Genomic DNA, 23,538 nt, shown 5'->3' on the forward strand with positions numbered 1-23,538 from the left:
AGTGTATGATGACTTGAGTTTTTTTTTCATTTTTTAATACATTTACAGAAATATATTACGTTATTTATGTTTACAGATTAACCATGTAATTTACATAGATAATATCAATAATATAATATATTTATTATATTATTGATATTATCTATGTAAATTACATTACTAGGGATGTAGCAAACTACATCTTAGCGCCCCAAGCCAACCTCACCGTGGTGCATCGTGCCGACTAGCAAACGAGGCTCTGGCGATCGAATGATGGCGGTATAACCATCAAAATAGGCGGCAGCGTCACCGGTGCGAGAAGCTACGTTCTGCGATCGCCAACACGTCTTCCCAGCGTGGCGATTACGGGCATTCCCTTCATGCACAAAACACGCAAGCTACGTCCCCCAGTTCCCGGCAGCCCCGCTATTCCTCGTCATGGTGGTGTCGATGGTAACGGCGGGACGGGGGGTGCTAAGAATCACCGGGCTGCGGGGGGCCACCACAACCGACTGACCCTGGCGACGTACAACGGACGCACGCTACGGCTTGACTCGCATCTAGCGCAACTTGAGGAGGAACTTGGGAAAATTAGGTACTTCACATAAACCTAATATGTGCCATATTAGGTTTATGTGAAGTCCGTAGAGAAGGAGAGGATACCGTAACCCTCAAATCGGGCCACCTAATGTACTTCCGAGAGGGAGACCAACAAGCCCAAGGTGGCGTTGGGTTTCTGGTTAATAAGTCCCCAGCTGACAATGTTGTGGAAATCTCCAGTGTGTCGAACAGGGTAGCATACCTTATTAAAAAGCTTACCGAGAAGTATAGCCTCAAGGTGGTGCAAGCGTACGCACCGACCTCGACACTCTCGGACCATGAAGTAGAGGAAATTTCGTTCGATGACATATCGAGGGCCCTCCACTTTACCACAAAAACTTACTACAGAGTTGTCATGGGGGACTTTAGTGGGAGTACAGAATTGCAGCGAATCGATAGTAGGGCCCCATGGATTTGGAAGCAGGAATCATAGGGGGCAAATGCTTGTCAACTTCCTCGAACGGGAGGGGCTCTTCTTAATGAACTCCTTCTTTAACAAGGCCCACGTCCACTTCCTTTGGGGCTGCCCAAAGGAAGCGGACGTGGCAGAGCCCCGACACTATGACCAAAAATGAGATAGACTTCATCATGACAGACAAGAGGCATATATTCAGAGACGTCTCAGTGATCAACAGGTTTTAATACCGGTAGTGATCACCGACTTGTCCGAGGCTCTCTGAATATCGATTTTAGGGCCGAGCGCGTCCGTCTGATGAAGGCCACGCCCCGACCAAAGCTGCTCCAACTCATTACGGGATCTGAAACGTTCCAGTCAAACCTGGAGAATCGATTCGCTGCCGTGAAAACCACAACAGACGTAAACCAGACCCTAGAAAATGTAGTTCGAATTCTCAGGGAAGAAGGAATTAGAATTTAGAACTCGGAGGAGGTAGATGTGTTCCTTTAACTTGTAACGTTTTAATTCGCAAAACAATAGTAAAAGTAAAAATTATAATAAACAATTGTGATACACAGTGTTTACTATTGATATTCAGTTAAATTTGTGATAAAATTCATAGTGAAAGTGTAAAACAATGATGAAAATAGAAATTTAAAAGTGAATTCTTATCAATGTTAAGACAGTGACGGTATATCAAATTGTTGGTGTCTACCATATACCCACTTGTATACATTATAAAATATAAATTAGTCAAATGAGCAGCGCTTTTTCGCAAGTAAGATCAACTGTAGATTGGACCAGTGGCATAAAATTGGTATACGCATACGATAATACCCGAGTTCAATCCTTAGATTATTTTTATTAGAATATTAGAATTATTTTACATTTTAAACAAAATTGTATTTTTCTTCGCATTATTATAACATTTAATATTATAATGGCAGAGAAACAGACATCGTGGAGATGCTGCAATGTAAATAAAGACAAGGACGTCAAACATATGCAATGTATAGAATGTAAAAAAAGTACCACTTTGGTTGCTTGGGAATTGATTCTTGTACGAAAGTGTACACAGATTGGAATTGTTCCAAATGCAGCAGACCTAAACTAAAAGGAACTAATAATTATGAAACTCCAGTTTAACCATCCATAAGTCGTACAAGTTATAAAATTACCGATTCAAATGTGACCAAAAGATCATCAAAAAGACAAGCGCTTAGTTCTCCAACGTCACCTATAGCAAGTGAGGGACCTTCACAAGAACTGATACGAAATGTCATCAATGAAGCAATTAATAAACAAATGTCAAACCTTATGATAGACGTTAACAAAACAATAAAAAACTCCATAAGTACTCATTTTAAAAACTTAGAAAATAAATTTGAAGAACTTCAAGCATCAGTTTATTTTATTAGCAACCAGTACGATGATATGAAAAAACAACTTGATACTCATTTGGAATTAGTTAATAAATTAAAGCAAGAAAATCAAACCCTTCAGTGTACAGTGACTAACCTACAAAATAAAGTAAACTTAATGGAACAACATGTACGAGCTAATAATGTTGAAATACAATGTGTTCCCGAGTCAAAGAACGAAAATATAATCAATGTTATAAATCAAAATCTGTAGGATTCAATATTAAAGATAATGAAATAGTTCACTGCACAAGTATCGCTAAAATGAATCCAAAAACTACAAGACCCAGATCTATCATAGCACAACTCAGCGCACCTATGATTTGCGACCAACTATTAGCGGCAGTTATAAAATTCAACAAAAATAATCCCTCCAACAAACTAAATACATCCCATCTTGGCATCGCAGGTAACAAGGCTCCCATATATGTATGTGAACATCTATCCGCATCGAATAAATCTCTTCACGCTGCCGCTCGTCAAAAAGCAAAAGAATTAAACTACAAACACATTTGGGTTCGTAACGGGCGCATATTTATGAGAAAAACGGACATCTCCGACTACAAATTAATTAATAGTGTGGAATGTCTCAACAAATTAACCTAGACCTAAGTTATGTTGCATGTACTTACGTTGATTCATTGCAAAAATGTTGGCATTACATGTATATTATCAAAATGTTAAAGGTCTTCGTACAAAAACACTTGATTTCCATAGAACAGTGTGCTGTAATAATTATGATCTTATTGTATTGGCTGATACTTGGCTATGTTGTAGCATTTTAAGTGCGGAAATATTAAGCGATAACTATAATGTTTACAGAAGAGATAGAGACCGACTCAATTCGAACAAAAAACATGGTGGGGGAGTATTGGTAGCTGTAAGTACTAAACTTAACTCTCGGCGAATGGAATCCTGGGAGAGTTCTTGTGAGAATTTATGGATCACAATCGACATAAACAAAAATAATAAAATAGTTTTGTGTGCTGCCTATATCCCCCCACCGGTCAATAAATCTGTATTGAACAGATTTATAGACAATGTTAATCGTGTTTCAGAATTAACACATTACAATACGCTTATCATTGGAGATTTTAATTTAAGCTGCATAAACTGGGATTTGATAGGCAAAGCTAGTAACAAGTGCAATTTACCTTCTTTGGCTCAATCTCTTGTAGACTTTTCTCAAATGAACTCTTTTTGTCAAATGAATCACATACAAAATCAACAAAACAAAATCTTAGATCTCGTTTTCTTTAATAGTGATAATTTTAAAGTTACGGTTAACTCATCATCAAATGTATTGAGTCGAATAGACCCTTTTCATCCACCTTTAGATATTAGCGTCAACAAGGATAACAATACAGCAAAATTATTAGAGTCAAACTCCAAATATGTAAAATATAACTTTTTTAAGGCTGATTTCGTAGCAATAAATAGTTTCCTCAATCATGTAAACTGGGCAGAAAAACTTTCAGTGTACAATGACGTCGATAAAATGGTAAAAATATTTTATTCTGTCATACAATCTTCAATAGAACAATACGTACCCAAAAAGACACACAGAAATAAAACTAAATATCCTCCATGGTTCAACAAAACTCTTATTAAAAGAATTAAAGAAAAAGAAAAACTAAGAATAAGATACAAAAAATATAAAAATCCTATGGACGAGATTTCCTTCATAATTCTAGAAATGCTAAACCTCTTAGAATAATTTATAATGTATCACTAAGTTCGGGAGCATTTCCAACTAAGTGGAAGGTGGCAAAAGTGGTTCCCATTTTTAAAAGTGGTAATATCGAAAAATTAGAGAACTACAGGCCTTTATCTATTCTTTCGGTGTTCGCCAAAGTATTTGAGTCTTTAGTTTATCCGTATATACATATATGCCCAGTTTAAAGGTGGTATTAGTCAGCATCAACACGATTTTATATCTGGGAGATCTACTAACACGAATTTAGTTAACTATACTGAAATACTAATCGAGTCTGTTGACAAACGAAAAAGAGTTGATGTAATCTATACAGATTTTAGCAAGGCATTTGACCTGGTTCCCATTTCAGTTCTCCTTACAAAATTATCAGTATTCGGCATGACTGGATCTATATTGGACTGGTTAAAATCATATCTCTATGATAGGTGTTTCTATGTAGTTGCAAATGGATATGAATCTATAAAATTCAACATAACATCTGGAGTCCCTCAAGGTTCACACCTGGGTCCTTTACTTTTTAATATTTTTATCAACGACCTAACAAAACGTTTTCATAAGTCAACACCTTTCATGTTCGCTGATGACCTTAAACTCCTAAAGGTTATTGAGAATTTTGAAGATGCTAGTCGCTTACAGGAGGATCTAAATCGATTGTATCATTGGTGTAGGATGAACGGAATGTTACTCAACACAGAAAAATGTTCTTGTATATCGTTCATTCGGAATAAGCTTGAAATTAACACCAGTTATTACCCATACGTCATTGCTAATTTCCCTCTAAAACACCTTAATACTATCAGGGACCTTGGTGTGATTTTCAATGAGAAGCTTACATTTATTCCACACATAGATAATATAGTCACCAAAGCCTCAAAGATGTTGGGTTTTGTCCTGAGGAACAGCAAAATATTCCGAAATGTACATACCAAAATAATTCTATATAATAGCTTAGTAAGAAGTATACTAGAGTATTTTAGTGTCATTTGGAGGCCACATTATGCAACACACTGCCTAAGAATAGAGAGGATACAAAGGCGTTTTCTCTACCATCTGGGGTTCTCTCAAAGAAAGGCTAAAGAACTCTCTTCGTATAATGAAAGGCTAGCATTTTTTAATATACATAGCTTGAGCCAAAGAAGAGATTTGTTGGATTTGATGTTTTTATATAAAAGCCTTAACAATATCTATGATAATCCAGATTTAGTATCTAAGATTAAATTTAATGTTCCCTCTCGATATTCACGCAAAACAATTAATCCTCTTACAAGACATTTTCGAAAAACTGTTTTGGGCAATACCACACCAATTTCCAGGATGTCTAAAATTCTAAATGATAGTTGTAAACTTTTGGACCCTTTTAGGGACTCACTCAAAACATCTCGTTATAAGTTTTTGTTCAGCGATAAATTAAATAAATAATTTTTACATAAACAAAATATAAGTAATGATCTAATTTTTAATGAACCACCTATAACCTAATTTTTATATATAGAGATTTTAATAATTTTTACCAATAAGTTAATACATTTTTAATATAATGTAATAAATGTTTTATAAACTTCCTTATATTTGCATGCTGTATCTGCCTTAAAAGATAATGCATTTAGAATTAAGCTACACTGTATTTCTTTTACCCAATATTGTTTTAATGTAAAGTTTAAAAATGGAAAAGCCCCTGGAGAGGATAGTATTACTAAAGAGTTATTAAAAGCAGGAGGTAATCCGGTACTCAAGGAACTCCAAAAGCTTTTTAGCTCTGCCCTCTTCGTAGGGAGAACTCCGGAGGCGTGGAGTAGGAGTGGGGTCGTCCTGTTCTTCAAAAAGGGAGACAAAACCCTGTTGAAGAACTATCGTCCCATATCCCTACTGAGTCACGTATATAAGCTGTTTTCAAGAGTGAGCACGAACCGTCTTGCGTGAAGATTCGACGAAATCCAAACCCCAGAATAGGCCGGGTTTCAGACTGGATACGCCACCATAGACCACATCCACACAGTGCGGCAAATTATACAGAAGTCCCAAGAGTATTATCGGCCCCTGTGTCTTGCATTTGTGGACTATGAGAAGGCCTTTGACTCGGTTGAAATCTGGGCTGTTCTAGAGTCCCTGCAGCGTTGCCAAGTTAATTAGCAATATATCCAAGTGATGAGATGTCTCTACGAAGCTGCCACCATGTCCGTCCGAGTACAGAATTAGCAAACAAATCCCATACCATTGCATCGAGGAGTGAGACAAGGGGAAGTTATTTCCCCCAAATTGTTCACTAATGCAATGGAGGATATGTTCAAGACGCTGAACTGAAAAGGACGTGGCATCAACATCAATGGCGAATAAATCTCTCACTTGAGATTCGCAGACGACATCGTCATCGTGGCAGAAACGCTGCAGGACCTACAACAAATGCTGAACGAGCTGGCTGATTCTTCTATGCGTATCGGCCTACGGATGAACTTGGATAAAACCAAGGTCATGTGCAATGAAAATGTTCTACCGGAACCGATTGCGATACACGATACCGTCCTCGAAGTTGTTCAAAAATATGTCTACCTTGGGCAGACTTTGCGATTTGGTAGAAACAACCTTGAGGACGAGGTGAATAGAAGAATTCAGCTAGGTTGGGCAGCGTTTGGAAAATTACGCCGAATCTTTACATCGTCGATTCCACAGTGCCTTAAGACGAAAGTCTTCGACCAGTGCTTCCTACCCGTCATGACATACGGAGTCGAAACGTGGACACTCACGGCAAGGCTCGTCCACCAGTTTAAAGTCGCTTAGCGTGCTATGGAAAGGACTATGCTCGGCGTTAATCTGCGGGATCGCATCAGAAATGAGGTGATGCACCAGAGTACCAAAGTCATCGACATAGCCCATCGGATTAGTAAGCTGAAGTGGCAGTGGGCTGGCCATATTTGTCGCAGAACCGATAACCGTTGGGGGAAACGTGTTCTAGAGTGGAGACCGCGACTCGGCAAACGTAGTGTAGGACGTTCTCGGGCACGGTGGTGTGACGACTTACGCAAGACGGCTGGCAGGAGCTGGATGCGAGTAGCCCAAGAACGATCTCAGTGGCGTGCAATTGAAGAGGCCTATGTCCAGCAATGGACGGAAATGGACTGATGGATTGGATTGGATAGGAATATATTTATGCCCAAATTTCTGTTGTTTTAGAGACGGCGATAATGGTATTCCTAAAACCTACTGTGGAGGCAGACACTCCGCAACCAATATGACATGAACAATCATCATGAAACAATTTGGCCATGCAGGTAGGTACATTTTTAATTAAATAATTATATCGTCAAACATGTTTCTTTCAATTTTGTATACTATGAATAATTTCTTATCAATATACACGAATATGTGAATGATAAAGTTAAAGTTCAGTCTGTAGGTTAATTAAATATAACTTATATCTTAGTCTAAACGTATGTAATGATTTTAGGTTACGAAGTGGGGGCGGCAGATTGTTCCCGCATTTGGTTGCGGCGTATTTGAAGCTTCCACGAAAGGCTGCAGTAGGATGTGGGTGCACTAGCAGCAAATAGGAATTCGCCCTGGTGGAGTGAGTTGTATTTACGGCCGATGACCACAAAAGCGAAATGCAATTCAGAAAATCAGAGTCCAGTTCTAGTCGGCAATCGCATCGCACGTGTTATCATTCCATCGCTACCCTTTTTGCTAATACCCACATCCATACCAAATATGCCACCTAAAAGTGCGTTTGCTGTAATAAAAATTTAACGCAAAAATCTCCAGGCTTAGAATGCAGCCGGTGCAATAAGTGTGTCCATGCCTCCACCATATGCTCGAAATTAACCAGCAAACAACTAGCTACCCTACGGAATTCTGAGGGACTCGAATGGAGCTGTGAAGACTGCCTCAACAACGTTTCTAGGCGTTCATCTCTTTTTGTTACAAATGAAGAAAGCTCTGATGAAGAGGAGCGTATTTCTGGTATCAGTTTCAACAAATTAGTTGAAAGAATCACGCGAGAGACGCAAAAAATAATAAAAACAGAGTTAGGTGAATTAACGAAAGCGCTGGATCACATGAGTGGACAAATAGCTGACTTGGAGGAATTTGTAAGAAAGCAGGACAACACAATTAAAAACCTAGTAAACAGAAATACGGAGTTAATTAATAAGAACAAACATCTGGCTACGCTACGCTTATTGGCTATGGAACAGCATGTTAACGAATTGGAGCAAAATATGCTGTCCTGTACAATGGAAGTAGCTGGAGTACCGGAACTTCCCGCAATGAACCCTAATCAAATAATGGAAAAAATCGCAGTCAATCTAGAGGTCAACATCGAGGACATTGTTAGTGCACGTAGAATGCCAAAACCTAAAGACAGACCACACCCGGGACATATTGTTGTAGAAGTTAAATCTAAAGACGCGCGAAATCGGTGGGTGAACGCTGCGAGAAACAAAGAATTATTGGTAGGAAATATCCTTACTCAGCTACAGCAAAACAAAGGTCACATATATGTACGTGAAGCTCTAACACATCGCACCAAGATCCTGCTTTACAACGCTCAACAAAAACTCAAGCCGTCATTTAAGTTCGTCTGGTGCAAATCGGGAGTCATATATGTAAAAAAGAACGAAGATCAAAGTCGTCCCTACATAGTGCGTTCCATGTCTGACATTGAAACCTTAGTCGTAAAGCATCAACAGAAGTAAGAAAGAAAAAAAATAAAAAAATCAAACCTTCACATTAAATAATAAGGTAATTGTAACTCTCAATACTTTTTTTATAATGGCTATTGAAATAAGTAACGACTACTTTCATAAACGCGAAATATTTGATTGCTCTTCAATTAACTCATTTAAAAATAAAATACCCTTTAAAATGCAAAATATTGAATTATCCTGTATTCACGTAAACATCCGATCGATCATTAAAAACTTTAACCAACTTCTCATCATGATAGAATCATCGAATATACCTATAGATATTATTGTTCTGACTGAGGTAAATATCAAAGATGATGTATCTATTTAATATACCCGGCTATAGAATGCACACCAAGTTACGCCGCAAACAAAGAGGAGGCGGTATAATAATTTACGTTAAGAATTATCTCAAATTTACTCCCGTAACTATAAAAACAAATCACTTTGAGACGATCCAGGGTACAATTAAAACCGCGAACAATGACACCATAGCTTTGTGTGCAATCTATAGACCTCCTTCCTCGAGCATAACTAATTTTATTTTCGAACTGTCGCAGTTAATCCACAATTATGTAAACAATAATTCAATCATACTCGGAGACACCAACATCGATCTTAAGGCAGACACGACTTTAAAGAATAAATATATCGACATGCTGTCTGAGTACGGATTCATAGCTGGTATAACAGATTACACTCGTATTGAGGTAAGGCTTAATAAAGTAACAAAATCATGTATAGATCACGTGTTTACACGATTAACCACTATGAGTCCATGCACGGCGGCTGTCGATACCGTTCTGGCAGATCATCGCATTGTCTTGATAGTGTGCGAGAGAATTCGTCCGTTGCGCGTACAGGCTGTTGAGAATTATAAAATTGAATATTATGACAGAAAAAAATTGGTTGAGGAATTAAATAACGTTGATTGGACAAAGACAATAGATATGTCGTGTCCACATAAAATCTACGAATTTATTAAATCATCTTTTGACTCTGCGTATACAAAATCGTTAAAATATAAAAACCAACATAAAATAAAGAATATTAAGCAACCATGGGTTAAAACATATATGATAAAACTAGCAGATCAAAGGGATAAATTATATAATAAATGGAAAAAGGGTCCCACAGATAACATACTGCGATTAAAGTATAATGTGAAACGTAATAAATTGCGCAAAATCTTAGAAAGTAGTAAAAATAGGTATTATAAAAATAAAATTAATGAAAATATCAAAAACCTTCGTTACCTATGGCAAATAATAAACAATATATGTGGAAGAGTAACGAAATCAATTGACGAAATAATTTTAAAAGCTTTTGATAAAAATAAACAAAACTACACAGAAATTGCCAATAAGTTCGCCTCATCTTTCAAAAATGCTTTACCAACATGCAGAACCAAGATATTGAGGGAGATTGATTATAATAAATCAGCCAACATAACTTTTAACCTAAAACGAGCTGAGCCAAAAAATATCGAAAAAATTATTGAGAAACTAAGCAACAATAAAGCGCCCGGTAATGTTGGAATAAAAATAATAGATATGAAACTAGTTGCCAAAAAAATATCAGTAAGTATTGCACAATTAATTAATACTAGTATTAGATCGGGATCTTACCCAAATAGTCTCAAGCAAAGTTGTGTACGCCCTGTTTACAAAAAAGGTAAACAAGACGACCTAAATAACTATCGCTATCTCCCTCTTACCCTCTCTAGATAAAATAATTGAAAAATACTTTAGTTCTCAAATCTATACCTTTTACAGCGATCATAAAATAATTAATAAAAATCAGTTTGGATTTCAGCCAAGGAAAAGTACAACGACTCTGCTATCTAAGTTTGCGGATGAAGTTGATGAAAATCTTCACAGAAGGAGACATGTTTTAGCTCTTTTTATAGACTTTTCCAGAGCATTTGATACCCTTAACCATAACACCCTAGTAAAAAAACTTAACGACACAGGTATTAGAGGACCTGCACTAAAGTGGAACGAAGACTACCTAAGAAACAGATCCTATTTTGTAAAAATAGGAAACTGTACAAGTGATATAATAACTGTTTCTGAAGGCACAACTCAAGGATCAGTGCTTGGTCCATTGCATTTTATAGCGTATGTGAACGACATGAACAATATATTTAAATATTGTTCATCGTATCAGTATGCAGACGACACTTACCTCTTAATAGCTGATTCAAATATAAACGTAGCTCTTGGAAAAATGCAAAAAGACTTTGACTGTCTAAATAAGTGGTGTCATGACAACGGACTTATTCTTAATGCATCTAAAACAAAACTTGTTCACATACGCTCACCATATACCAAGACGTTCTGTGAAACAAGTAACAGATTAAAGGCCCATGATCATATTTGTCTTCATCATAACATTGATCAATGTAAATGCCCTGTCATAGAAACTGTTCAAAAACATACTTATCTAGGCCTGGTAGTGGACTGTTACTTTAACTGGAAACCACATATAAGTAATATATGTGACAAACTCAGAGCCTTCCTGGCGAATATAGTCATAATTAGGACAAGATTGTCATTTAAAATCCTACTCACGCTTTACAATGCTCTGGCTGACTCAGTCATAGGTTACGGCATCACAACATATGGTAGAACTTTTAAAACCTATCTTGACACCATACAGAGTTTACAAATAAAAATTCTAAAAAATATAGTAAGTCCTAGAATCAAAGACCAATATAAAAATGATGTATATAAATTTTTTTAAATATTGCGACGTACTGCCGGTACAAGACAAATTCAATTACAGCATATTAAAAGAAAACTATTTTAATGTGGATATACAGCATAAAATTCAACATAAAATAAAAACTAGACAAATAACAAACCAAAAATTAATAACGACTAATGCTTTTAATAACGTATATGGAAAAAGGACAACAGCATATTTAACTCCTCGATTACTAAACGAACTTGATCTGAAGTTTAAAAATAAAATAACCAAAAACACCTTAAAAAAACAATTAAAGTCTTATTTTCTCAACACCCTGTAAGTGTACGGACCGATAGTTTGAGTTCGCTTTGTATAATATGTTTTTTTTTCTTTATTTATTTATTTGTTTATTTATTTATTTTTTTTAACTACCCACTATATTTATAATTATTGAAGTGGAATGATTTTTAAAATTTTGTATTTACTGGATTTTGTACTAGAACTGTATTCTCACCTAACACTCCGGACAAATCCCGGTGATTTTTGGAGTGTATTATTGCTTGTAAACTTTTGAAAAATGGTTTAAATAAATAAAAATAAAAAAAAAAATTCTGCGGTAGTCAGTCCTTAAGGATTTGACTTCATTAATGTAAGGCGTTACATGAGCACGTGGCGAAATGTTAAAACAATAACGAGCGCAGGCATTCTGTACTTTTTGAATGGCCGTTTTTGAGCGAGCAAGCATTCGTTGCCCTATTACTGTATCGGCATAATTTAATTTTGACAGCACCAGTGACTCACACAGTGTAACACGAAATTCGTTTGATAAAGACTCTCGTATACGGTACAGTCATTTTAAACGGTAAAAACAGTTACGAACGGTATTATTTACTTGTTTTTCAAAACGCAAGTTTCGTCCATAATGACGCCCAGATTTTTAGCTTCGGTGACTCTTTCAATAATTTCATCGTTTATTAATATAATAGGGCTATAACTAAGTAATTGTTTTATTTGTTTGTTTGTGCCAAATATCTTATATTTAGTCTTCTTCGCATTTAAAACTAGGGTGTGGGATTGTGACCATGCAAATATTCTATTTAAATCATCATTTAAGTTTTTAACGGCAGCTTCTAGGTTCGACAAGTGAAATGATGTATAAACTTGTAAATCGTCCGCATAAACATGACAATCACTATTTATAACACAACTCGTTACGTCCGCCTTATATAGTATTATCAATAAAGGCCCTAAGATTGAGCCTTGGGGCAAGCCTCGTGTTACTGCACGACACGGAGAACATGCTATAGTGCCATCTTCACCTATTAATTCCACTGATTGTCTTCTATAAGTTAAATAACTTGCAAACCAATCTATAGCGGTTTTATCAAAACCATAGTACGCCAGTTTTGCAACAAGTAAAGAGATATTTATAATTTCAAACGCTCGAGAGTAATCTAACAAAACCAGCAGGGTTACTTTACCAGAGTCCTGGGCACTAAGTATGTCATCTACAACCGTGGTGAGTGCGGTAGTAGCACTATGATGCTTTCTAAAGCCAGATTGAACATTAGGTAGGATTTTTTTTTTCTAGAAATTCAGATAGTTGCATGTAGACTACTTTTTCCAGTACTTTAGATAATCATGGGAGTATGCTGATAGGACGCAAATCAAACAATGAAACTGGATTATTCAATTTTGGTATAGGTTTAATAAAAACGCCTTCGACTCTATCTCTGACAGTAGCATCTGGGAAACACTGAACAGACAAAATATTAACGCAAAATATATAAACATTGTTAAAAATATATATGCCAATAGCACAAGTAGATTAAGAGTGGACAGACTGGGCGCTAGGATTAGCATTAACCGAGGTGTCCGACAAGGCGACCCCATTTCACCAAAACTATTTATAGCAGTCCTGCAAAATGTAATGGAAAACTTACCATGGTCAAAGCAAGGAATAAATGTGAATGGGTCTAAGCCATCTACGCTTTGCGGATGACATCGTCGTGTTTTCTGAAAGCCCATGTAAGCTCAACATTATGATTAATGAACTCCAAACTGCTAGTGTTTATGAAGGCCTCGAAATGAACCTATCTAAAACCAAAGTTATCATTAACAGTAAACTAACGCCAATACTAGTTGGAGATGTGCCACTCGAGTACGTAGATAGCTACATCTACCTTGGAAAACAAATTTCATTTAGAAAACACCGACATTTAGAGGAAATAGACAGAAGAGTAGCAATAACATGGAAAAAGTACTGGGCCCAAAAAGAGATTTTCAAGTCAAAACTACCAAGTAGAGTGAAAAGGATAGTTTTAGACACTACTATTCTACCCCGTCTTACCTATGGTTGCCAAACGTGGATCTATGACCACAAGGCAAGACACAAAATACTAACCACTCAAAGGGCATTGGAAAGGAGCTGTTTAAATATAAAACTTAAAGATAGAGTAAGAAATACAGAAATTTGAATGGTAACCAAACTATAATAATAAACTATAATATAATAAACTATGAGAACTATCCAACTTGGTGGTAGGGCTTTGTGCAAGCCCGTCTGGGTAGGTACCACCCACTCATCAGTTATTCTACCGCCAAACAACAGTACTCAGTATTGTTGTGTTCCGGTCTGAAGGGTGAATGAGCCAGTGTAACTACAGGCACAAGGGACATAACATCTTAGTTCCCAAGGTTGGTGGCACATTGACGATGTAAGGAATAGTTAATAATTCTTACAGCGTTAATGTCTATGGGCGATGGTGACCACTTACCATCAGGTGGCCCATATGCTCGTCCGCCAACCTATACCATAAAAAAAAAGTCAGACCTTAGGCTACAATATATTATCCTAAGATATGGAAATAAATGATGTTTTATGTAGATATAAATACATTCAGGACTGGCCATTGTACTTGGCACACATTTAGATTTCACTTCTTTTGTCGTTGGAGTCAACAACCAATGCTTATATCATAATATTGTACTTGGCTTGCATTTTACATTAATGTTTTTGATGGGATATCATTAATTTTTGTACATAAATTATTAGGACGTACGTATTTGAAATCAAATAAATAACAAATGGTTTTTGTTAAACCATTGTACTTTTCTCCGTTTACATGGTATAACTGTTTTTTTTTTTTTTGTGATATTTTCTATAGTTTCTTGTATCTTAGAAATATTCGGGAGAATTGCCCATTCAGTAGCCGGTTATTTTTCTGTTTATTCTAATTTTGATTAAGTTGGGACGATATAATGTGCGTAGACAGTTATATTCTACTATTGAGCTCTCTTGTACCTTGATTTTGATCTAAATTGTTGAGATGTACTCTATCTAAGGTTTTGACTCTGGAGAAACCAATGTAAGCCTGCCCTTTTCTAAATATAGAGGAATCTATGTCGAGAAGAGCACGGTCAAGACTGTCAAGGGCCTTGTGAATATTGGATAATAATAATATGCAAAGCAAATATTGAATCGTTCTCTGTGAATATATTATGTAGAAGAGATGTGATCGGGCTTACAGCTTTTTACAATAAATTAATGCAACTACTGCAAATTCATACTTGAAATATAGTTATAATATTAAAAATGAATATTTATTTTTATTCTTATTACTAATTATAGCTTATATTAATTAAAAGTGAATAACTTAAAAATATATGAACCAACATTTTTATTACATAGTCCGTTATGACACATTACGCTATAAGACGAATCCAAATAAAGTTTTACTTATTGCATAATAGTGATTTAGAAATTTACATAACAAAATATGATCATTTAAATAAAACTAATTATAACGGATGAATCGCGTATATTAATTATTTTTAAACATCCCGACGTTTCGAGCACTTTGCAGTGTTCGTGGTCACGGGTAGACTACCCGTGACCACGAACGTCGAAAACGTCGGGATGTTTAAAAATAATTAATATACGCGATTCATCCGTTATAATTAGTTTTATTTAAATGTGTAATAATCGCGAAAATTTAAGACAACAAAATATGATCATTAATTTGATAATTAACAATATAAAATTAATATTTTAAAACCATTGCCGATAAATGGCGACATGCGTCAACATTTTCAAAAGATTAAAACAATCAAATGTCTTTAATTTTATTAGAGCCTGGTAAATAATAGTGTAATGTTTACAAATAGCTATTTCAAGAAATACTTTAGGCTTCTTAGAAATTTATCTAATAAAATATAATAATAGAAATAACGACTTAAAATATAAACATAATTATTTGACATCCAGCTTTGGAATATTTCTTATGAACGCTGTTGCCACTGGCTCGGACACGTTCGTGTCAACGTTTGATCGCAACGCTCCTACCCCGCCGCACGCTCCATATCGAAATGCCTACTATTATTATTTTTTTTTATAATTTTATGATTTTATGCTATTGATGTGCGCATTGAGCGCACTGATACAATAATAAATACTAAAACCCAGTTAATAACATGATAAATACGTGTATGTATTAAGTAATACTAATAAAACCAATAAAATGAAAAAATATTACAAAATGATAAAAATTTACTAGTTTCAGATTTTTTCCTTTGTGTTCGCATAATTACCTACCTGTATTCGAAATTTGAGCTTTCTAGGTCACCTGGAAGTGAGAAATAGTTTTGATATATAGGTAAGTCAGTTAAGTCAGTGGAGTTGGCGGGTAAACACGAAAGCATAAACACGCAAATTTTAGAGCTCTGTATTATTTAAATATTTAAATTATTAATTTTCGTATATGTTTTAATTTAAGTGTACCTGTGTATAAGTTGGCGGTCACTGAACTTTCTTACAAATCATCACCTTTTCACTTTAATCACTACACATAAATATGGACACAACAGCTGAGCAGCTTTTAAAAAGCATGGAAGAGCTTTCAAAATTATTTAACTCCAGGATGGGCGAGTTTGAGAAAAATTTGCCGCAACCCACTTCTGCTTCCAATCCAACAGTGAAAGCCTTAGCTGGAGAGTTCCAAACTTTTAAGACCTTTGTTTGGAAATCATTAGGCATTCTCAAATCCCAGATTAAACTTCTTGTCCTTGGCTTCGATCGCTTGGAGACACAGTCTAGAAGAAAGGTCTTACTTCTTCATGGCATTACGGAAAGCGCTGATGAGGATGTGGTAAAGAAGACGATGACTGTGTTAACGGAGCAGATGAAACTGACTAATGTTAAACCTGAGTCACTTGAATCTTGCCACAGGTTAGGCGCCAAAAAGAACTCGGCTCGGCCTGTTTTAGTGCGCTTCACAACTGTGCAACTTCGCTCAAATATCTGGAGGGCTAAGACATCGTTGAAAGGTTCATCAATTAAAGTGACGGAATTCCTAACAAAGTCCCGACAGGAAGTTTTTGTTGCCGCTCGAAATCATTTTGGGATTCGAAGATGTTGGTCTGCAGATGGCATCATAATTATTGTTCTGCCAGACAAATCCCGTGTTAAGTTCATGTCTCAAGATGAACTAAAGCAGCTGATAGCTAAGTATCCTTAAACCACGACAGCTCCATAGTGTTAAAACATATTTGTTAATTTCTTAAGTTTGTTATTGTTAAAATAATTATTTTCGCCATGTTGTAACATTCTAAATATTTTATATTGTAATTGAGGGTATTATGAAAGTGCCTTAAGCAGTAATAATGACTCACTATCTGATACTGAACTTCTGGAGACAAAACTCCAGAAAGTATTCCTCCCAATTAAAAACCTCCTTTTACTGGTGCATATCAACGCGCAGAGTCTACCAGCTCAACATTCTGATCTTCTCACATCCTTTGACACTAGTGTAGTCGATTGCATTCTAGTTTCTGAAACGTGGCTAAAACCCTCCCTACCGTCTACTTCTCTGTCTACCGTCTGCTCTCTCTCTACCCGGCTACCGTCTGTTTCACCACGACCGCGTTGGGCGTGGTGGAGGTGGAGTGGGTATTTATTTGCGCGGAGATATTCCGGCCAATATTACTCTTTGCTCCCCTCCACAATTTGTAGACTCCGTAGAATATATTTTTTTAAGTATTAAGATACATCATAAAAAAATTCTACTTGGTGTTTTTTACAACCCTAGTGATAAAATTAATTATTTTAATGACCTTGAAAACATTTTAGCTAATCTTTTACCGAACTTTGATCACGTAATAATATGCATGGGCGATCTGAACACGTGTATATTGAAAGGCGATCCACGAGCACAGAAACTGAATGCATTGCTGTCTTCTCATTATTTACATTTACTTTCAATGTCTTCGCCCACTCATTACTTTCCTGGCTGTAAGCCTTCATTGATTGATTTGATGTTTGTCTCTAACCCTCATTTTGTTATTTCTCAAGATCAAACGACTGCTCCCTTTTCCTATCATGACTTAATTTTTCTTACTTATAAAGTGCGCCCTCCTAGAGGCAAAGAGGACGTAAGAAATATCGACTGGTCATCACTACTATCTTCGAATAACATTGATGCCATGGTCAACGATCTAACTACTGACCAGTAACGCATGACCAGTGCGGATGAAGGATGCATCAGCTCTCTGGTTAACACCAGTAATCAGAAACACCATGGCAAAACGCGATAAAGCCAAGAGTCGATATAAAAAGTATCCATCTGAGGAAAATTTTGTAGCATATAAAAGATTACGTAACATCTGCATCAGAATGTGTAGGAACGCAAAACGTCGCTACATTCACTCAACAATCAAAAATCTCTGTCAAACCCAAGTTTGGAGTTTTTTAAGGTCAATGGGTGTGGGCAAAACTTCTGTAGCCTGCCACAATTCCGTTAACCTTAAAGCGCTAAATTCTTTCTTCACTAGCCCTCCAACTACTGTAGATCCTATAACGAAATCAGATACTCTTTCCTATTTATCTTCTCTTGAACTACCAAACTGTCCCTCTTTCTTTTTCCAGTTGGTTTCTGAAGATATTATCAAGAGGTGTGTCCGTTCTATTTCCACCAAAGCCATTGGTAGCGATAGCCTCAGCCTTAATAGGATTCTACCAGTGTTGGATGACATTGCACCAGTGATCACCCACATTATAAATTATTCACTTTCATGCAGTGTCTTCCCCACACTCTGGAAGAAGGCTATCGTTATACCTCTTCCCAAAATCAGCAATCCTACTTCTTTGTCCCAATATCGTCCTATATCTTTCCTCCCTATCCTCTCTAAGGTTATTGAGTCCATTGTACACGAACAACTTTATTCCTTTCTTACAACTTACAACCTGTTATGTCCTTTCCAATCCGGTTTTCGTCCATCCCACAGCACTGTTGGTGCCTTACTGAAGATAACAGAGGATGTGCGGTGGGCTATGGATAACACCAAGCTCACTGCAATTAGTCTGTTGGATTTTAGCAGCGCCTTCAACTCCGTTGATTTTGACATACTTCTTGGTACTCTTCGTGAAGTCAACGTCTCTCCTCTTGTTATTAACTGGTTTCATTCATACCTTTTCGGACGCCAGCAATGTGTAAAAACCGACGATTCTTCTTCAGATTGGTTAGAGCTTACGGCTGGTGTCCCTCAAGGCTGCGTACTTTCACCATTACTGTTTTCTGTTTTTATTAATAACATTTCCCGATTTACTACTTCTCCCTTCCATCTGTATGCAGATGATCTACAGCTTTATCGACATTTTAGTTTGGCTGAGCTACCCAGGGCTGTTGATTTATTGAATATGGACTTGTCTGCTATTCAATCGTGGGCTAAATCTTTCGGCCTTCTCGTGAATCCCAAAAAATCACAATCGTTGGAAGAGCAAGCTAGACTGGGGGCTAGTCCCCAAACTACATTATGACGGGATTCCAATTTCTTACTGCGATTCAGTAAGGAACTTGGGTCTTGTTATTGACTGCAATATGTCCTGGGTGGCCCAAGTCAATGATGTTAGCAAGCGGATACACTACACTTACCACTCTTTTAAACGTCTCCAATATTTTCTCCCTTTCAGTACAAAAATTATGCTAGCGCAATCTCTTCTTCTACCAATCCTCGACTACGCTGATGTGTGCTTTTTGGGTGTGACTGAGGAGCTACTTAATAAATTAGAGCGTCTTCAAAACCTGGCTATTCGGTTCATTTACGGCTTACGTAAATATGACCATATATCTGCATTTCGTACTCAACTTAAATGGCTCCCTATCCGCCTTCGCCGTGATATGCACATCCTTTCAGTCCTTTTTAATATTCTTAACGATCCAAATTCTCCTGCTTACCTTCGCTCCCGTTTCAACCTTCTTCCTCCTTCAACACGTTCCAGACGTTCCTGTATTACTTCAGAGTTAGAAGTGCCTAGATATAATACAAAGTTTCTGCTTAACTCCTTCTCGGTACGTGCAGCAAATCTCTGGAACAGTCTCCCAAAATCCATACAAGAGTCCAAACATCAACCTTTTTAAAAAAAGAGTAAACTCTCTTTTCTTCTCTCACAACTTTCATAAATTTGACAAATGTACCATTATCTTTTTTATTTTTTTTATTTTTACTGTAGATATATTTATAATATTTGTGTATTTAGATGTAGTATAAGTATAATAATTTAGTATATATGTATTTATTATATTATAGATATTTATGTGAGCGTTATATATATTATATTGAAATTGTTTCTGTTATATAATATTTCTAAGAGTTTCTAATGTTGCACTATTTATACCTGCTCCATAACACTATCTCTTACAGCTGTGGGTTGGCTGGAAGAAATTTCTTTTAGAAATAAGCCCGCCATTGTGAACAAGAATTTCATGTATAAAAATACGATGTAAAATTTCTCAGTGCAATAAAGAGTATTATATAAGTCAGTGATAAAAATGACGATTTTTTTATATTAATATCTATATAACCGTTTAAGATATATATATGAAATTTGCAGTACGTATGTATCTCGCCAGTCAAAATATATGAGCCGAATTTGACATATTTATGTGAAATAGTTTTTGAGTTATGAGGGGGCCAAAAGTGGCTCCAAATGGTTTAGGTAATATTACACACGGTGCTGCACGCCAGTACTATTCCTAGTACTTGGTTTTGACACGCTGCCGCGTGTCTAGATGTCTTATATATATGGTTTTAAGGGGAGCTAAGGTGTCAAAAATATGCGTTATGTTAGTTGTAAAATGAGAAACGAGTAAATCTATACAATAATCGGGATTAGAATATGTATGCCAGTCAATGCATTCCAACAGGACCTTAAGCTGATCTATGTTTATATCTCTAATAGGTCTTAATAGCTTTTTCCTCGGGCGTTTTTTTTCTTTCACAATATTAAGCTCAAATGAAAGGAAAGAATGACTACTCAGACGATTTACATAATCGACATTAACCTTAATATGATTTATATTTGAACAGACAAGCTATGGCTAGTAAGTAAAATGGGCCGGCTCGGAAACGTGTTGTATTAAGCTAAAGTAATCCAAAAAGTTGTTAAAAAGGATTGAGTGATTGTCTTGTTTATTCAGGAGATTAATGTTGAAATCACCTAATAAAATAATATAATCATAAAGGGGTAAAGACGCAATCGATTCGATTAAAGCATCCAGGAATTCTTGCACGTTTAACCATGGTGGTCTATAAGCTGTACCAATGATAATAGTTTTATTACTATGCCGAGTCCTAAGCCACATCTGTTCAACCCTAGATTCAATTGGATATTTGAGAATCTGTGTAGACAGCCCTCCTCTGATATAAAATCCTAAACCGCCGCCACGCGAACGTATTGCTTCCGGTCTGGGTATATGACACAGACGGTAACCCACGACCATCGGTGCGCGCCCCTCCTCTCCACCTCGAAGCCATGTCTCGTTAAGAGCCAAAATGTCGACGTTGTGTCGTTCTAAGGCAACTAAAAATTCTTCGTGGTGTGTACTAAGCGAACCAGGGTTTCAAAATCCAATTTTAATATTTTTTAAGCCCCCCATTTATAGTGTGCTATAACAGTAAATGCATTTGAAGATAAGTACTATTGAAAACACACATATATGCTTATAAAATTACGCTTACACACATATATGTATACATGATGTATACGTGATTGCTCTCGTATATACACATATACTTACATATAAAGTTCCTAATATTAAAGATTTTAAATTATTAGATGAACGTAATTGGATGGCTTTAAAGATACATATGTTAAAATAATTTATTTCAATGTATAACACATGGGAGCTTTTGAATGTCACACCACTTTTTGTAATAAAACTGTAATAATGCAAATTGCTATATATATATCTAAAATTACAAAAGGTAAAATGTTTTTCATCATATCATTACTAGACTTCAAAATAATTAAATATAATAATTTACAGTAATATAGTAATAAAAACTTTTCATTAGAGTATCGATACAGAGTTTTGAAGTAAACAACAAAGTAACTATAATAAAAATAACTTAGAATAAAGAAACTCTTAAAATTCAAATTTAGCTGTCTCCAAAAATTTTTTTTTGATGTCACCCGTGTCACTCGGTGCACTGGGGCATCAAAGGTACGTCTAACGTAAATGCGCCCGACCTTCGTCCAAATGTATTTCCAACCTTTATTCCGGCCTTCTTCTTTGGCTTTGAAAAATAAGAACTTATTTAATTTCGTAAGGCGCTCATTGACGTAGAAACGGCGCGGCTCTCCGTCTATAACGCTCGAGGAGTCGGCGCCTCGTCGTACACGCGCCGCTCGTAACATAATATCATCGCGCAATGCTCGCCGCGTCAACCGTACAGTGATAGGACGCAGGCGCGGCTCGCCGTTACTCAAAGTATCGCGACGCGGACCCGATCGCTGCGCGCTCACAATGTCGACGTCCTGAAGATTAACGCCTATTTTCTTGGCCAAAATCGTAGCAATTTGAAGCACATTTTCTCCGGACTTTTCTGCCAAGCCTGATATTTCCAGATCATTAGAGAAGCATTCTTGCTCCCGGTCATTAAGGTCAGAACGAAGTTAAGTAACTACTTCATGAGAGATATCGTCCCGGTTCAGGCTACTGAACCTGCTTTCTGCTGCTCTAATGAAGATAAACGCTCCTCAATAATGTTCACGCGATTATTAAATGCTGTGATACAGGAATTTAATTTGGCTAGCTCGAGTCTAAAAGATGTCATCTCTCCAGAGACCATGGCTAATTCGGCTCTTAATAATTTTATTTCTCGGACCAGAGAGGATTCATCTACGAATTTGCGTTAAGTTCCTCATCATTTCTTTCAGCGTTAGCAAGGGAGGAAGTAGCCGACAAACATTTAATGGAACCATTGTTTTTGCAACTACGACACATCCATTTTTGGGGGATACGAGATTCCGGGCTGAGATTTACGCAAGCCTTATGAAACATTGATGGACATTTTGTACACTTAGCGCCATCTGACGCAGACAGGAATTTACCACAATGATGATATTTATTCGCCATAATGTCGTATTGATTACATATAATAGTTCTCGAGATGACTACTAGGTGGCACTATAAATTAAGTCTCTTGTGTCTTAATAATTATATTTTGTAAAACTATTCTGTAATTTGTTTATTTTCACTAAATGTTAATAAAAATGAAACCTGTATATAAAAGTTGTGTATTCAGATTATAACACACACACTGTTTCACTATTTTTATAGTTCATTGTTTATACTTAGTTATTGCTTTATTAGGAGGGTAAACACAACGAACAGCTGATTGTGATACAGAGTTTTTTGCTTTAAAACACTACTTCACTGTAATTTATCACTTTAAATTTATTTGAATACTATAAACTGATACTGAAGTAATCTAATAATACGGATTGATTATACCGGAAACTACTAAAATATTTTATTATCAACAAAAATAGGAGTCGAATCAGCTGACAACGCCGTTCGTGACGTCTACCAAAGCTCTGCGCTACCTATGATGTAATCTCGAAACTCAAAACGCTGGCCAATTACAGTATTGGTAATTATGTCGAATCAGGGCTGCAGCTCAAATGTGCTCCAATTTTTTTTTTACACTATGTGGTTAACATATGCTATCCCATGTACTATTATGGTGGGGGACGCCATAAAAACCCCATAATTT

General features: G+C 36.4%; 1 pseudogene; it reads left to right on the forward strand.

Moving 5' to 3' along the window:
* The first annotated feature begins 359 nt into the window (after nucleotides 1-359).
* On the forward strand, nucleotides 360-7,231 carry LOC124542614 (annotated as a pseudogene).
* Nucleotides 7,232-23,538: the final 16,307 nt, after the last annotated feature.

Source organism: Vanessa cardui, chromosome W (assembly GCF_905220365.1).
Source record: "Vanessa cardui chromosome W, ilVanCard2.1, whole genome shotgun sequence".
NCBI classification, from domain to species: Eukaryota; Metazoa; Arthropoda; class Insecta; order Lepidoptera; family Nymphalidae; genus Vanessa; species Vanessa cardui.